This window comes from Phasianus colchicus, chromosome 1 (assembly GCF_987193195.1).
Source record: "Phasianus colchicus chromosome 1, bPhaCol1.hap1.1, whole genome shotgun sequence".
NCBI classification, from domain to species: Eukaryota; Metazoa; Chordata; class Aves; order Galliformes; family Phasianidae; genus Phasianus; species Phasianus colchicus.
This window is the reverse complement of record NC_143436.1, coordinates 197,275,691-197,287,385: the sequence shown is the minus strand read 5'-3', so window position 1 is coordinate 197,287,385 and position 11,695 is coordinate 197,275,691.

Below are 11,695 nucleotides of genomic sequence, written 5' to 3'. Positions count from 1 at the left end.
ATGGATACCCACCATGCTGCACAGTTGGGGTGTGAATATTCTGGATCCCAATAGTTGCATTGCTCCATATCCACAGCGGGGTCCCAGCCCCAATGGGGCCATGCTCACAAATGCACCACAATGAAGGGCAATAACAAAACCCTCAGTGCTCCACGGAGCAGCAGGATTCACAGGATCACCAGCACTCCCACCAGGTTGGGCAGCAGCCCCGTGAATGCCTTGCATGTGCACATTGCAACACCACCGTCCTTGGGAGGAAGGAAAAGTCGAGCATGGATGCGCGAGGACACAGCTGAGCCCTGGGACGGCGGCTGCCACCAGGCTCTCATTTCACCCCTATGAACCCTCTGACTTCTTTTCCTTTCCCCTTCAGCTCAGGGGAAAATCAGAAAGCCGTCCTGAATGGTGAGAAGCACCTTGGCTCCGTTCCCCAGCAGGATAAGTTTTCCCACCAGGAGGACGCGCACCGCGGCGCTCGTTCAAAGGTTGTTTTTGCAAATGCCCCTGGTTTGTTTTGCTCAGTGCTTACATTCCTCCCTTGGCACAGCAGGCATACGGCCCTGTCTGTCATTAACCCGCACGTCTGGCAAGATTACTCTTCAACAATAACATCCTTTCAAAGATCCCACTTCTTCTGCACCTGCAGAACACGGACAGGAGGCTGCCCGCAGCTCTGGGCATGCAGCAACAAATCACAGTGCCTTTGGATTCCTTTCTTCCTGCTTCTGCTCAGCAGCACCTTGCAGCAAAGCAGCAATGCACCCTTCTGCAGTCACGTTTTTTAATGCACGTCGGTTTAGGTTATGCCTACGGAAAGGTTTTGAGGCTGCAAATTGTTTTTCTCTCCCCATTTCCATTTGGGGGCTTACATGCAAGGTGTGCAGTGTGTTCCAGTGCTTGGACCAGCCGCTGCTGCACAGAGCTGTAGTGCTGTTCCTACGTGCTTATGGAGCAGAAAAAATGCCCTATTTTCCAAGCCTAGTGAAGTTCAGAGTTCAGTCTTCACCCAAAGGCCACAAGTTTAGGCGTACGTATGACACTTGGCACGTGCATTTGCACATGCTCAAGTTGAGCTTGTCTGTCTGAGTAATTTTCCTCCTCTAGTTTGAAACATAGAGTCATTTCCCTCTGTTTTGGGATTTTTAAATCCTCTCTTTCCAGATGCTCTTATTTCTGTTTTCTTATTTCTTACTCCCCAGGGTGGTGGGCACAGCCCTGAGCTGCTGGAGCTCATGGGGCATTGGGACACTGCTCTGCCATGGGGTTGGGGTCTGGGGGTGCTGCCTGGGACCAGGGTTGGGCTCACTTAACCCTGTGGGTCCCTTCCAACTCGGGGTGATCTATAGTTCTGTGGTTAAACATGGAGGATTTATAGCTGCCAGGGTTTCCCCATTGATCTGCCCTCATTTCCCCTTCTCAGGCTTCAATCACAGCATCTGGAAAAGACCTTTTTCCTCAGGTTCTCTCCTGCAACAACTGCCATATCCAGGCACCATGACCATGTCCAACCTGGCCTATATTTCTTCTGATGTCTACAGTGAGATGAATCTGGGTTGGAAATAAGGGGCTTCCCCAGGTCTCATTGCAGGAGTGAGGGAGTGGTGTGTGAGAGGTGTCTGAATGGAAGTGGTGTTGAGCAGGACTTCTTTGTACACACACACTGCATGTGCAGCCAAATCATGGAATCATTAAAGTTGGAAAAGAAGATCTATAAGATCCCCAAGCCCAACTCCAACCCCAACCCATCCCTCCATCCCTCTAAACCCTGTCCCTAAGTAGGATCATAGAGTCATTACGTTTCATAACGAGGATGTTGTGGGATTAAGGTTGGAAAAGACCTCTCAGATGCCCACCCCCAGCCCAGCCCACCATTCCCACTGCCCACATCCCTCAGTGCCACATCCCCACGGCTCTGAGCACCCCCAGGGACGGTGATCCCCCACCCCCTGGGCAGCTGTGCCAATGGAAATGTTATCATGAGCGATGAAGCAGCTGATAAGATCTGGGATTTAACGAGGAGTTTTGAACCCAAGTCACCTAGGCATTGACTTTGCCAACTTTCCCAGCTAACAGAGCAGCAGGAAGACCCCTTCTGAGTCTCACTGTCATCATTTTTCCACCTGCCATGCACATGGCTTGGGCTGAGCTCACTCTGCAGAGCAAGGCTCTCCCTTCCAGACCCTAACCCTACGGCTCTCCCTTGCAGGCCTCGTATCCTTTTCCTCTGCTGCTAAATGTGGGCATGGGAGCCCGGGAGCTTCTCACATCAGCCCAGAGCATAACCTGAGCCTCCAGGTGAGAGGGTTCATCTTTGCCTCCATCCTTTCTTCTGCCTCGATGGCAGCAGTTCACAGTCCAGGTGATAGATATGGAGGTGTGATGTTGGCTCATACATTGCCCAAGTGATGAATGTGAACTTTGAGCCAAGGGTGACAGCTGGGCTGGGGAGAGGAGGTGTGATCCCAAATCCACACATGTCACCTGCTTCTACAGAGCTTCAGATAAGATGCAGAAGCTGTGTAAGACCTCAGTATGGAGACGTAAAAGCTGTGGATGGAGATGAAAACTGAGGCACAGCTGTGGAACCACTCCCATATGTCATCCCATATCCTTTTGGGTACTGCAGATTCAGGTGGTTGTAGGAATCCCATACTTATCCCTCATCCCTTAGCCTTAAATTCATCAGCTACAAAGCTCCCCGTGGTCTCTCTTTCTTCCTCACTGTGGCTTGTGGTGTGATCCTGCAGAACCTGTTTGTTAATCTGTGTTGGAAAACAATTTGTCACCCTGGGTGCAGTGCCCGGATTACCAGTGCTGGGCGTACATTTGAGGTGTGCGTTATGATCTTCAGAGCCTGGGCCGCTCCTTCCTAATGCTCCATCCTTGATAGCTCTTTTCATACGGGCAGAAACCACCCACATTTCCGTTATGTGACATCCAGGGCTCTTCTGACCCATCATCAGCAAACTGCACATCCCACCCCTCCTGTGCCAGCAGCACAAACAGCCGCGGGCCGTTCGCTCCATAAGCGGAGCGTGACGGAGCGGGCGCATGCAGTTGCCCTGGAGAAGTCCATCTGCAGAGTTCAGCAGTCCCAGATTTTACCAGGGTTCAAAGGCATCAGCACCACGTCCGGAGCTGGAAAGAGCTGAGTGAGCACAGAGCAGCACCTCCTCCCAGGAGAGCTCACCCACACTCAGCACCGCCGCGCTCATTGCGCACGCTGACCTTTGCATCTGGAGCAGAATCCACTTAAGCAGCACGAGACTTCCCCAGGCCCCGGCCCAAAGGTTTGGTTTTTGCATGGAGTTGTGCTTTACATCCTCCCCCCACACCCCGGTGTCACACGGAGCTGTTATCTCACAGGTATTTATCAGTTTTGTCCTTCAAAGAATTTGCCTGGGAAGGGGATGTTTGCACAGCAGAGCTTTGCAAAACCTTTCCTCCAGAGCGATTTCTGAAGGTAACGTGGGCACCTTGGGCATGTGCAGGCTCATTCCTGGGCGTTTTCATCCACAATCCCAGGAAAGAGGCAAAGAAATGAGGAGAGCTTCTCCCTGAAGCTGCACGCCTGCCTCTTTTCGCAAGGGAAGAAAATTTGGCCCAGGCTGCAAGAGATCATCACAGTGAGCTTTGTGCCAGGGGCATTAAAAAAAAAGGGTATGGAAAATAATGAAGTACTCACCGCACCCTCGCTTCTCCCCGCAAGACAGGAGGATTCATGCAAGTCACTGAGCAAAGCCAGATTTTGGATGCTGGCAGCAGCTCAGGGTCTGGCTGCCTAGATACAGTCTAAAATTAGAGCACCTAAAAATTAACTGTAAGGCTAAAGAACTTTGGTCCCTGTGCTGAATGAGCACTGGAGAATTAGAGATAGACAGCAAGCCAGCTCTGCTTGTAATGCACTGCAACAGGGAGGCTGTTTTAGAACCTCATCGGGCACTCAAGAAATAGGGAGGATTGGTGCTTTTTGCAGCTATATTTGCTGCTTTTATTAAGAAGGACGTGGAGGCATTAGGCATTGAGAATTACAGAACCATAGGATGGCTTGGGTTGGAAGGGACCTCAAGGATCATGAAGCTCCAACCCCTCACTGCAGGCAGGGCCACCAACCTCCACATTTAACACCAGCCCAGGCTGCCCAGGGCCCCATCCAACCTGGCCTTGAACACCTCAGGGACGGGGCAGGCACGGCAATCTGGTTATAAATACAGTGGGGTAAAATAACGTTTCCCATTGCTGAAAGATGGGGGAGCTCCACACTGAGGGCAGCGGCACTCCTTCTGGCCTTCCTGCCTCCACCGTGTGATTCAACACCGGGAGAATCCCTGATGAAAGCTTCTTATTCCCTCTGTCCCCAGGGCTAGTCCCTGTAATGCTATTAGCCAAGGCTGCCTGCCCCACACTGACCTCCTTGCCAGCTCCGCAGGGCTCATCATCGCTCCGGCCATGACAGCTCCATCCTCGAATCTTCATGGGATCCATCATCCCAAGGTAATGAGAAAAAATGAATTACTGAAAAGGAGAAATTGGCCCTGTGACCGTGACTTACATGGACACGGCCAAGAGCCATCCCTTGGGATTTGCCCATTTATGGTGCTTTCCATCCCCGGAGCGTTTTGCCACCCACCATCAAACCCTTTGGGACCAGCAGAAGGTGCACCCACATGTGCAAAGAAGAAAGCTGGGCAAACCCTCCCTTCACCTCATCCTACTTCTCCCTTAGGATTCCAGCCCTGCAGAGATGTTAAGAGATCCCTCGATGTTAAGACCATTTCCATATCCACATCCAGGGATTTGTCTCCAGGAGAGGGGATGGAAACTGCACAGCGATGACCAAACCTGCCTTGTGAGATGGTGGTGCCCCATCGCTGGGGACACCCAAGGTCAGGGGACCTTTGTGGCTTTTTTTCCTCAAACAAATGAGTGTTGCATGGTTGAAAATTCCACCTTCTGATGAATGGAGAAGAATCTTGGAATAGAAGTGCATCTCTTTCCTTTGGGAAGTCAGCTGAGCCGCACTAATGCACTGTCCCTATGGCACTCTGCAAGTTGTATGGCAGAAGGGGTTGGTAGACATCCTGCAGGATGCTGGTTTTTGACTGCTCCTAGCTCAGCCCATCTAAACAATAACCCGAGCCTTCCTATGGTGTTGGATAGCTTGCAAATCATGTGCTGTGAGAAGCAATCCCAGGCGTGGGACAGATCTACAGTCTGAAGGGCTGACTTCAGTCCCTCACTGTACTAAGAGCAGAGGCTGTATCACAGCCAAATACAGAACAAGTCAGAGATAACAAAGTCTGCAAGGAAAAGGCACCAGCCTGATTTCACAAGCCCTGTGTGTCCCTGCGGAGCCATTCCATGGCTGCATGTGGGCAGCAGGCACCAGACAGACCCAGTCCTGCAATCCTTTACTTACCCGGGGAGACCCATTCACTGCAGCAATAACACTGCTGCAAATGATCTCTGTGCACCCCGGGGTTGCACGATCAGGCCTGGAAATTCAGAGAAAGGGTGGCACTCTTATTACTCTGACCATTGCTCTTAAAATAGGCATTTGCAAGATGGAGGTCTCAACTTGATCAGGTCAGTATTGATTTTCTCTACTGTCTGTGCAGCCTCTAAATGGCTCTTTGTCTCATCCTGTGATACTGGAGTGTCTAAGAAAGTAGATGGGATGGGATGGGATGGGATGGGATGGGATGGGATGGGATGGGATGGGATGGGATGGGATGGGATGGGGTGGGATGGGATGGGGTGGAATAGGGAAGGGGAGGGGAGGAAGGGAACAGAATAGTTTCAGTTTCATAAATGATCAGTTCACACTGCTGTGGGGCTAACCCAAATACTGGGCTGAAGAACTATAGGTAGATAGGAGAGGAAGAAAGAAGAGTAATCAGTCTAGAAAGGACCAAGTCAACAAGTTGAAATCACTGGTTATTTTAAATCAAGCAAGCAAAATTGCTATGTTCTCATTTGAAAAATGAAAAATAAAGAGATGATGTCTGGATTTAACATATGTTTACAAGGATAAAATATAGGCCTCTCCATGTTAGCCCTGTTGCTACATAATCTCTACAGCCTCAGCTCCTCTTGTGGTGGCCATCTCTGCTGGTCTCTGTTAGGTGGATGGTCGGACTGGATGATCTTGTAGGTATTTCCAACCTTGCTGATTCTGTGATTCTAAGTTTCTATTTCCCCTCTTGTTCTTTTTTAATTGGCCAGAGAAGTTGGCTTCAGCTCCCTTGTAAAAACTTGCAGTCCTGTTATATCAGAGCTCCTCGTGTCTGGGATATCCACATCTGCCAGACAAGGACCAGGACGAGATGGATTGCACATCTGGCTCAGAGCATCTGTGCAGGGCTGCCCTGACCCACCGCACTGATGGACCTGCACTGCCAAACTCCAGGGCTGGGCACGGCCAAGGCAGCAGCAGGGAAGCTGGGACAGCAATAAAACAAGGAAGAGTGCAGCCACCAGGACATCTCAGCCCAGGTCTGAGCACTGCTAAGCACCGAGCTGACAAAGAAAACTACTCCATCTTTTTAACGTGTGGCTGGGAGGAGGTTTGTGGAGGTGGAGCTGAGGCTGGAAATGCTCTGCGTGTGTTGGAGAAGCAGCACATAAGTCAGCGGGGCTCATCTGCATCTTGTCAGTGTAGCAAGAAAAGAGCTGTGGGCAGCGGCCAATTCCCTGCAGCACCGAGTGCCAGAGCACAGGGCTCTTTGGAAACCCTGAGACAGACCCAAACCCTGGGGCAAGAGCTGGAGAAACAGAGACAGCAGCAAGTCCTCAAAGCCAGGTGCCTTCACCTCCTGCACTGAGAGCCTTCATTCAGGACTTCAGTCCATAAATAAAACACAAATCTTCACTGAAGGGTTTATTTTGGTCAAGAAAGCTCTTATCCCTTCGGTTTCTCATGTATTGATCAGAGTAAAGAGCAAGAGAAGCAACAAAACCCAGTGATGGGGAAAATGTTGGGCGTTGGTGTCGGTAAGGAGGAAGGGTATTGATCACTTCCTAGCAGGTCGTGCTAAAGCTGGCCCCACAAAAGATCTGTTGAAGCCTATTAGCTAAGGCACGTCCTGGGGAAATCCTCTTAGAGCCGTGGAGGTGAGAATGGAGATGGCATTACCATTCCCAGGACTGCCAACAGAGAGAAATGGGGCTGGGAAGGGTGTTAGGAGGTCAGAAGGGCTGTTCCCTTTATTTAGAAGGGGATACAGCCATTCAGATACAGCCATGCCATGTGTCACCTGGCAGATAGGAAGTTCAAACGCCGTTGAAGACCTTCTGTGATGAAGAGGCCACAGCCTTTCCAGCCAGTCTGTTCCAAACCAGATTCCTGGCAGTCATCACACCCATTGCTGGTTCCCCATCCACTATGGACGTGAAGACAAGATTATTCCCTTCTCTGTTACTGCCTACTATTATTACTTTTAAACCCACACTTCTGCAGATATGCCGCACTTATGTGGGACCAGATGGCCTTTAGGGATCCCTTCCAACTCAAGCCATTCAGTGCCTCTATGATTCGTGTGCATATGTGCCTATATTTTGGTTATTAACACATCTTGTTACCAGGGCTGCCATGAGCCTGAAAGTGCTTCCAACATAAAAGAGCTGCTGGGACTCGGGCTGTGATGGGAACACATCCATCCCTTCCCTTATGCCCCAAGCTCTTTGGCATTCCCAAAGCACGGGTCCATTCTGGGCAGCCTGGACTGGTGGTTATTGACCCTGCACATAGCAGGGGGTTGAAACGAGACGATCATTGTGGTCCTTTTCAACCCAGGCCATTCTATCATTCTATGATTCAATGATTTTTTTCCCAAGAAATTTCCCACATGGCCAACCCCTGCAACATAAGAGCGCAGGTTGCAGATGGGGATGCGATCAGGAAAAGACCATCAAGGCACACAGCACACTTTTCTGCTTCTTTCCTACATACATTTGTGAGCCAAACCCATTCTCATCCTCCTGTAAATATCCCTGGGGGTGCTATTATTTCCACCCCCTTCTGCTGAGGTCTCCTCCAGTGCTGTGACCTGGGGCAGATGGCTGGGTGTTGACACGCATGGATTTGGGCCATGATGGCTGGCTGTGATGTTCACAGGCTCAGGCTCAGAGCATCGCTGTTGGGGTTACAGGAGCTCCTGTGCTGCTGCTCTGGGGATGAAGGGTTGCATTTAAGCATAAAGTGCTTGGCAGTTCTTGGAAGCGAGGAGCCCGGCGGGATTTGTAGGTAATGCCATGGCCTGATATAAAACACAGCCCTGAGAAAACCTTAACCCTCATTCCTTTGCCTGAGGGACACTGAGTTGGTTGAGGGCACCACGTGCTGAGAGCGGGTCTGTGCGGGGGAGATCTGGGGCTGGGGGGTAAAATGAGGTGCTGAGCTGAAAGGATCCTCTTTTCGGAAGGGGGAAGTTAAGCGCTTTGTAAACACTGCTGAGAATCCTGACCTCACGTATCTCCCTGCTGGAAGAATCCCATGGCTGTGTGCACACGCTCCTGGAGCATGGGGCTGTTCTCTGAGTTCAAAGTACTCCGTGATGTGGAGCTGAATTCCTCCAGCACCCACACGTACCCTTGGCCATGAGGCTGTTTGCAGCCAGCTGCCATTCTGTCCTTGCAAATACTCAGGTGGAGGTGAAGATAAAAGTACTGCTTGCTTGCATTTGTTCCTTTTCAATTCCAGGTGATCAAAACAGCCCAGAGCACTGCCTTCCCTGGGGATCAGCCATGCTTCCATCTTTGTGCAAGCATTTTTGCTAGGTGTATGTATATATTATTGTTCTGTGCACGTGTGATCTCTGCTCGTGCACAATTTTCTGCATATGTGCTTTCAGCATATGCATTTTCTGCAATTGTTTCTTGAATCCAAGTGCTTCCAAGCCATTCCTGTAGTGCTTTTCCTGTAAGTTCATACTGAGCTGCTCATCACAGACACTTGGTCTGCTTTTGGTTCCATGTATCAACCTCACCCAGTCCAGTAAATCACAAATCCATTTGTCTCAGAGCCATTGCTTTGTACTCCAGATCCAAAACATTGGCCCGTGACAAGCTGCTGTTACAGAGCTTTCCACCACTGATGAACACTGATGTGCTTCCCACTGAAGGTCTTCTGTGATCTGAAGTGTGGGACCCCCGCATGCCCTGGAGATGTGCTGCTTTAGCAGGTTGCTAGCATGGAATTAGATGGCTCAGTGCCTCCGAGCCATTCAGAGCCAGCTGGGGATGTACGTATCCAGGATTCAGGTTGGGTATTAAGAACAAATCCTTCTCCAAAGAGCAGTCAGGCACAGGCACAGCTGCCCAGGGAGTGGGGGGGGGGGGTGTCACCACCCCTGGGGGTGTTCCAGAACAATGGGGATGTGGCACTGAGGGATGTGGGCAGTGGGCATGGTGGGGAATTGGGGTTGGGTTTGGGGAAAGGTCCTTTCCAGCCTTAATGTCTCTAGGATCCTATGCGTGGGAATGGTGGTGATGGGCTGACTGTTGGACTTGATCTTGATGGTCTTTTTCCAGCCTGTTTCTATGAGTGGACAAGGTGGGGATGGGTTGATGGTTGGACTCAATATTGGAGGTTTTTTCCAACCTTTGTGAGTCTGTGATTCTACGATTCTAAGAGCGGTCACGGTGCGATGGGTTGGGGTTGGATTTGGGGATTTTAGATGTCTTTTCCAGCCTTAATGATTCAATGAATCAATGATTCTGTGACATGGGCAAGGCCGGGAGTAGACAGAGGCTTAAAAATGAATCAGACGTCCCCAGTATGGAGCACATGGGTCGCTGCAGGTTGTTTCTCTGATGGTGATCTTTCATAACCTGAGCGAGGCAGTCTGCCAAAACCCCGTCTTGGACCGATCCTACCCAAGGGTACCCAAATGGTCACCCAAGCTGTCACCCCAAAATGAGGTGCATTTAAAGCTACAACAACACAGCGTGTTTCACTGCGGCGTTTCCACTGCCTCCTCCTGCTGCTGCCTCTTGGTTGGTCTCTAAGTGCTTTAATTAGTTTTGAAAACAAAGCGATGGCTTTCAAATGCTTTTGCAGTTTTATTTCCCTTCTTGGAAAGGAAATGCTGTGTGGTGGAGAGGAGGGATGTTTAACATACCACATTTGGGGACTTCACTGAGCTAAAAGCAGGAAGTCTTTCAGTGAGTGCAAAACCACCATTTTTTCCCATTTTTTTCTGCAACACCAAGAGAACTTCCAGCCCCATTCTGGGGCCAGCGTGGAAGAGCTGCAGAAGGACAAGCCATGTTTTGCTTGGCTTTCCTCCTCTTGGGGAATCAGTCCGTATTTCGTATTCATCACTTGTCAGAGGTTTTCTTTTGAGCCTCGTGATCTGAACCTGCTAAGTAAGGCAAATCCAGATTAGAGCCTCTCACAACAGAAATACTGGAGAGATCAGAGGGAGTTGGATGGAGGCAGGTGAGGAGCACCAACTTACTGCACTCCTAAGTGTCACCGTATTTTCTAATTTGGGGTTGCCATAGAAGTCCCAGAGGGCTGAAATTTATTACTCTGACCATTTTCAATCTGCAAGGGAGGCAGTGAGTTGAGCACTTCTCTTGGGCTCATTTCTCAAATCAAAGCAGGAAGAGGGAGTGGAATTGCTGCAATTAAACGTGCTCCGTTTCTTTGGGGTTATTTTGGGGTGACAGCTTGGGTGACCCTTTGTGCCTCAAACGGAGCCCATCCTGAGCTGCAGGGCCCAAACTCAAACATAGCTGCAGTCTGGGAGGGCTCTGCCTGACCCAAGCTCTTGGCTTTCCTTGCTGTTTATCTTGTCTTGCGTTGTGTTGGAGGAGTTTTAATCCTCCAGACATGTGCCAAAATAGCACAAAAGCTTCTTGTCTTACGGCACTTTGCTCAGAGGCTGCTCTGGTCCCTCAAGAAGTCGGGACCCTGCACTGCTCTCAGCCCCCAGAACAGCTCCCAGCAGCAAGGACGCCTATGAATTATTATTCTCCATGTTATATTTAACACAAGCCTCAGCCACTGGCCTCTCCTGGGCTGTAGAGGTCCCTGAGGAATCAAGGACACGTTCCAGCCTTGGAGATAAAACTGACCTCAAGTGAAGCCAATTATATATAGCCACTGCCCTTCTCTGACCCTTCTCCTCCAGCTCCGTGGTTTGCTGGCTTGGGGTCTCATGTGTCTCCAACTGCCCCATAAGCCCTCCGACAGCTCCAGTGTCCTTTTCCCCATTTCCTGCTGTGACATTATCCCAATTACCCATTTTTCTGCTTTTTGTATCTCCAGGAGTGGTATAACTGGCTGGGAAGGTGCTGGACTGTCCCATCTCTCAGATAGGTGCTTCTCTGGCATCGAGGCATCACATAGGTGGACCCACAGAGGGGAAGAGATGGACAGTCTGGGATTCCGTCCTTTAATGTGACTCCTCCATCAGGCTGGGGCAAGGTCATGTCACATCTACAGATCCAGCCCTTCCTGTCTGTATCCATACCTGTGATCCTTTTCCATGCCATGAACAAAAGTTCACACCTTGCTTCCTCCCCATTTCCTCCATCTCCACAATATCACCATCCAACCACCCATCCAACATCTCCCCAAATCCAATAGTCACTCAATCCACTCCAACCACCCATCCAACATCTCCCCAAATCCCTCAAGCACAGGTAATTTCCCCCCTCTTTTTCTCCCACTGCATGAAGATCCCAG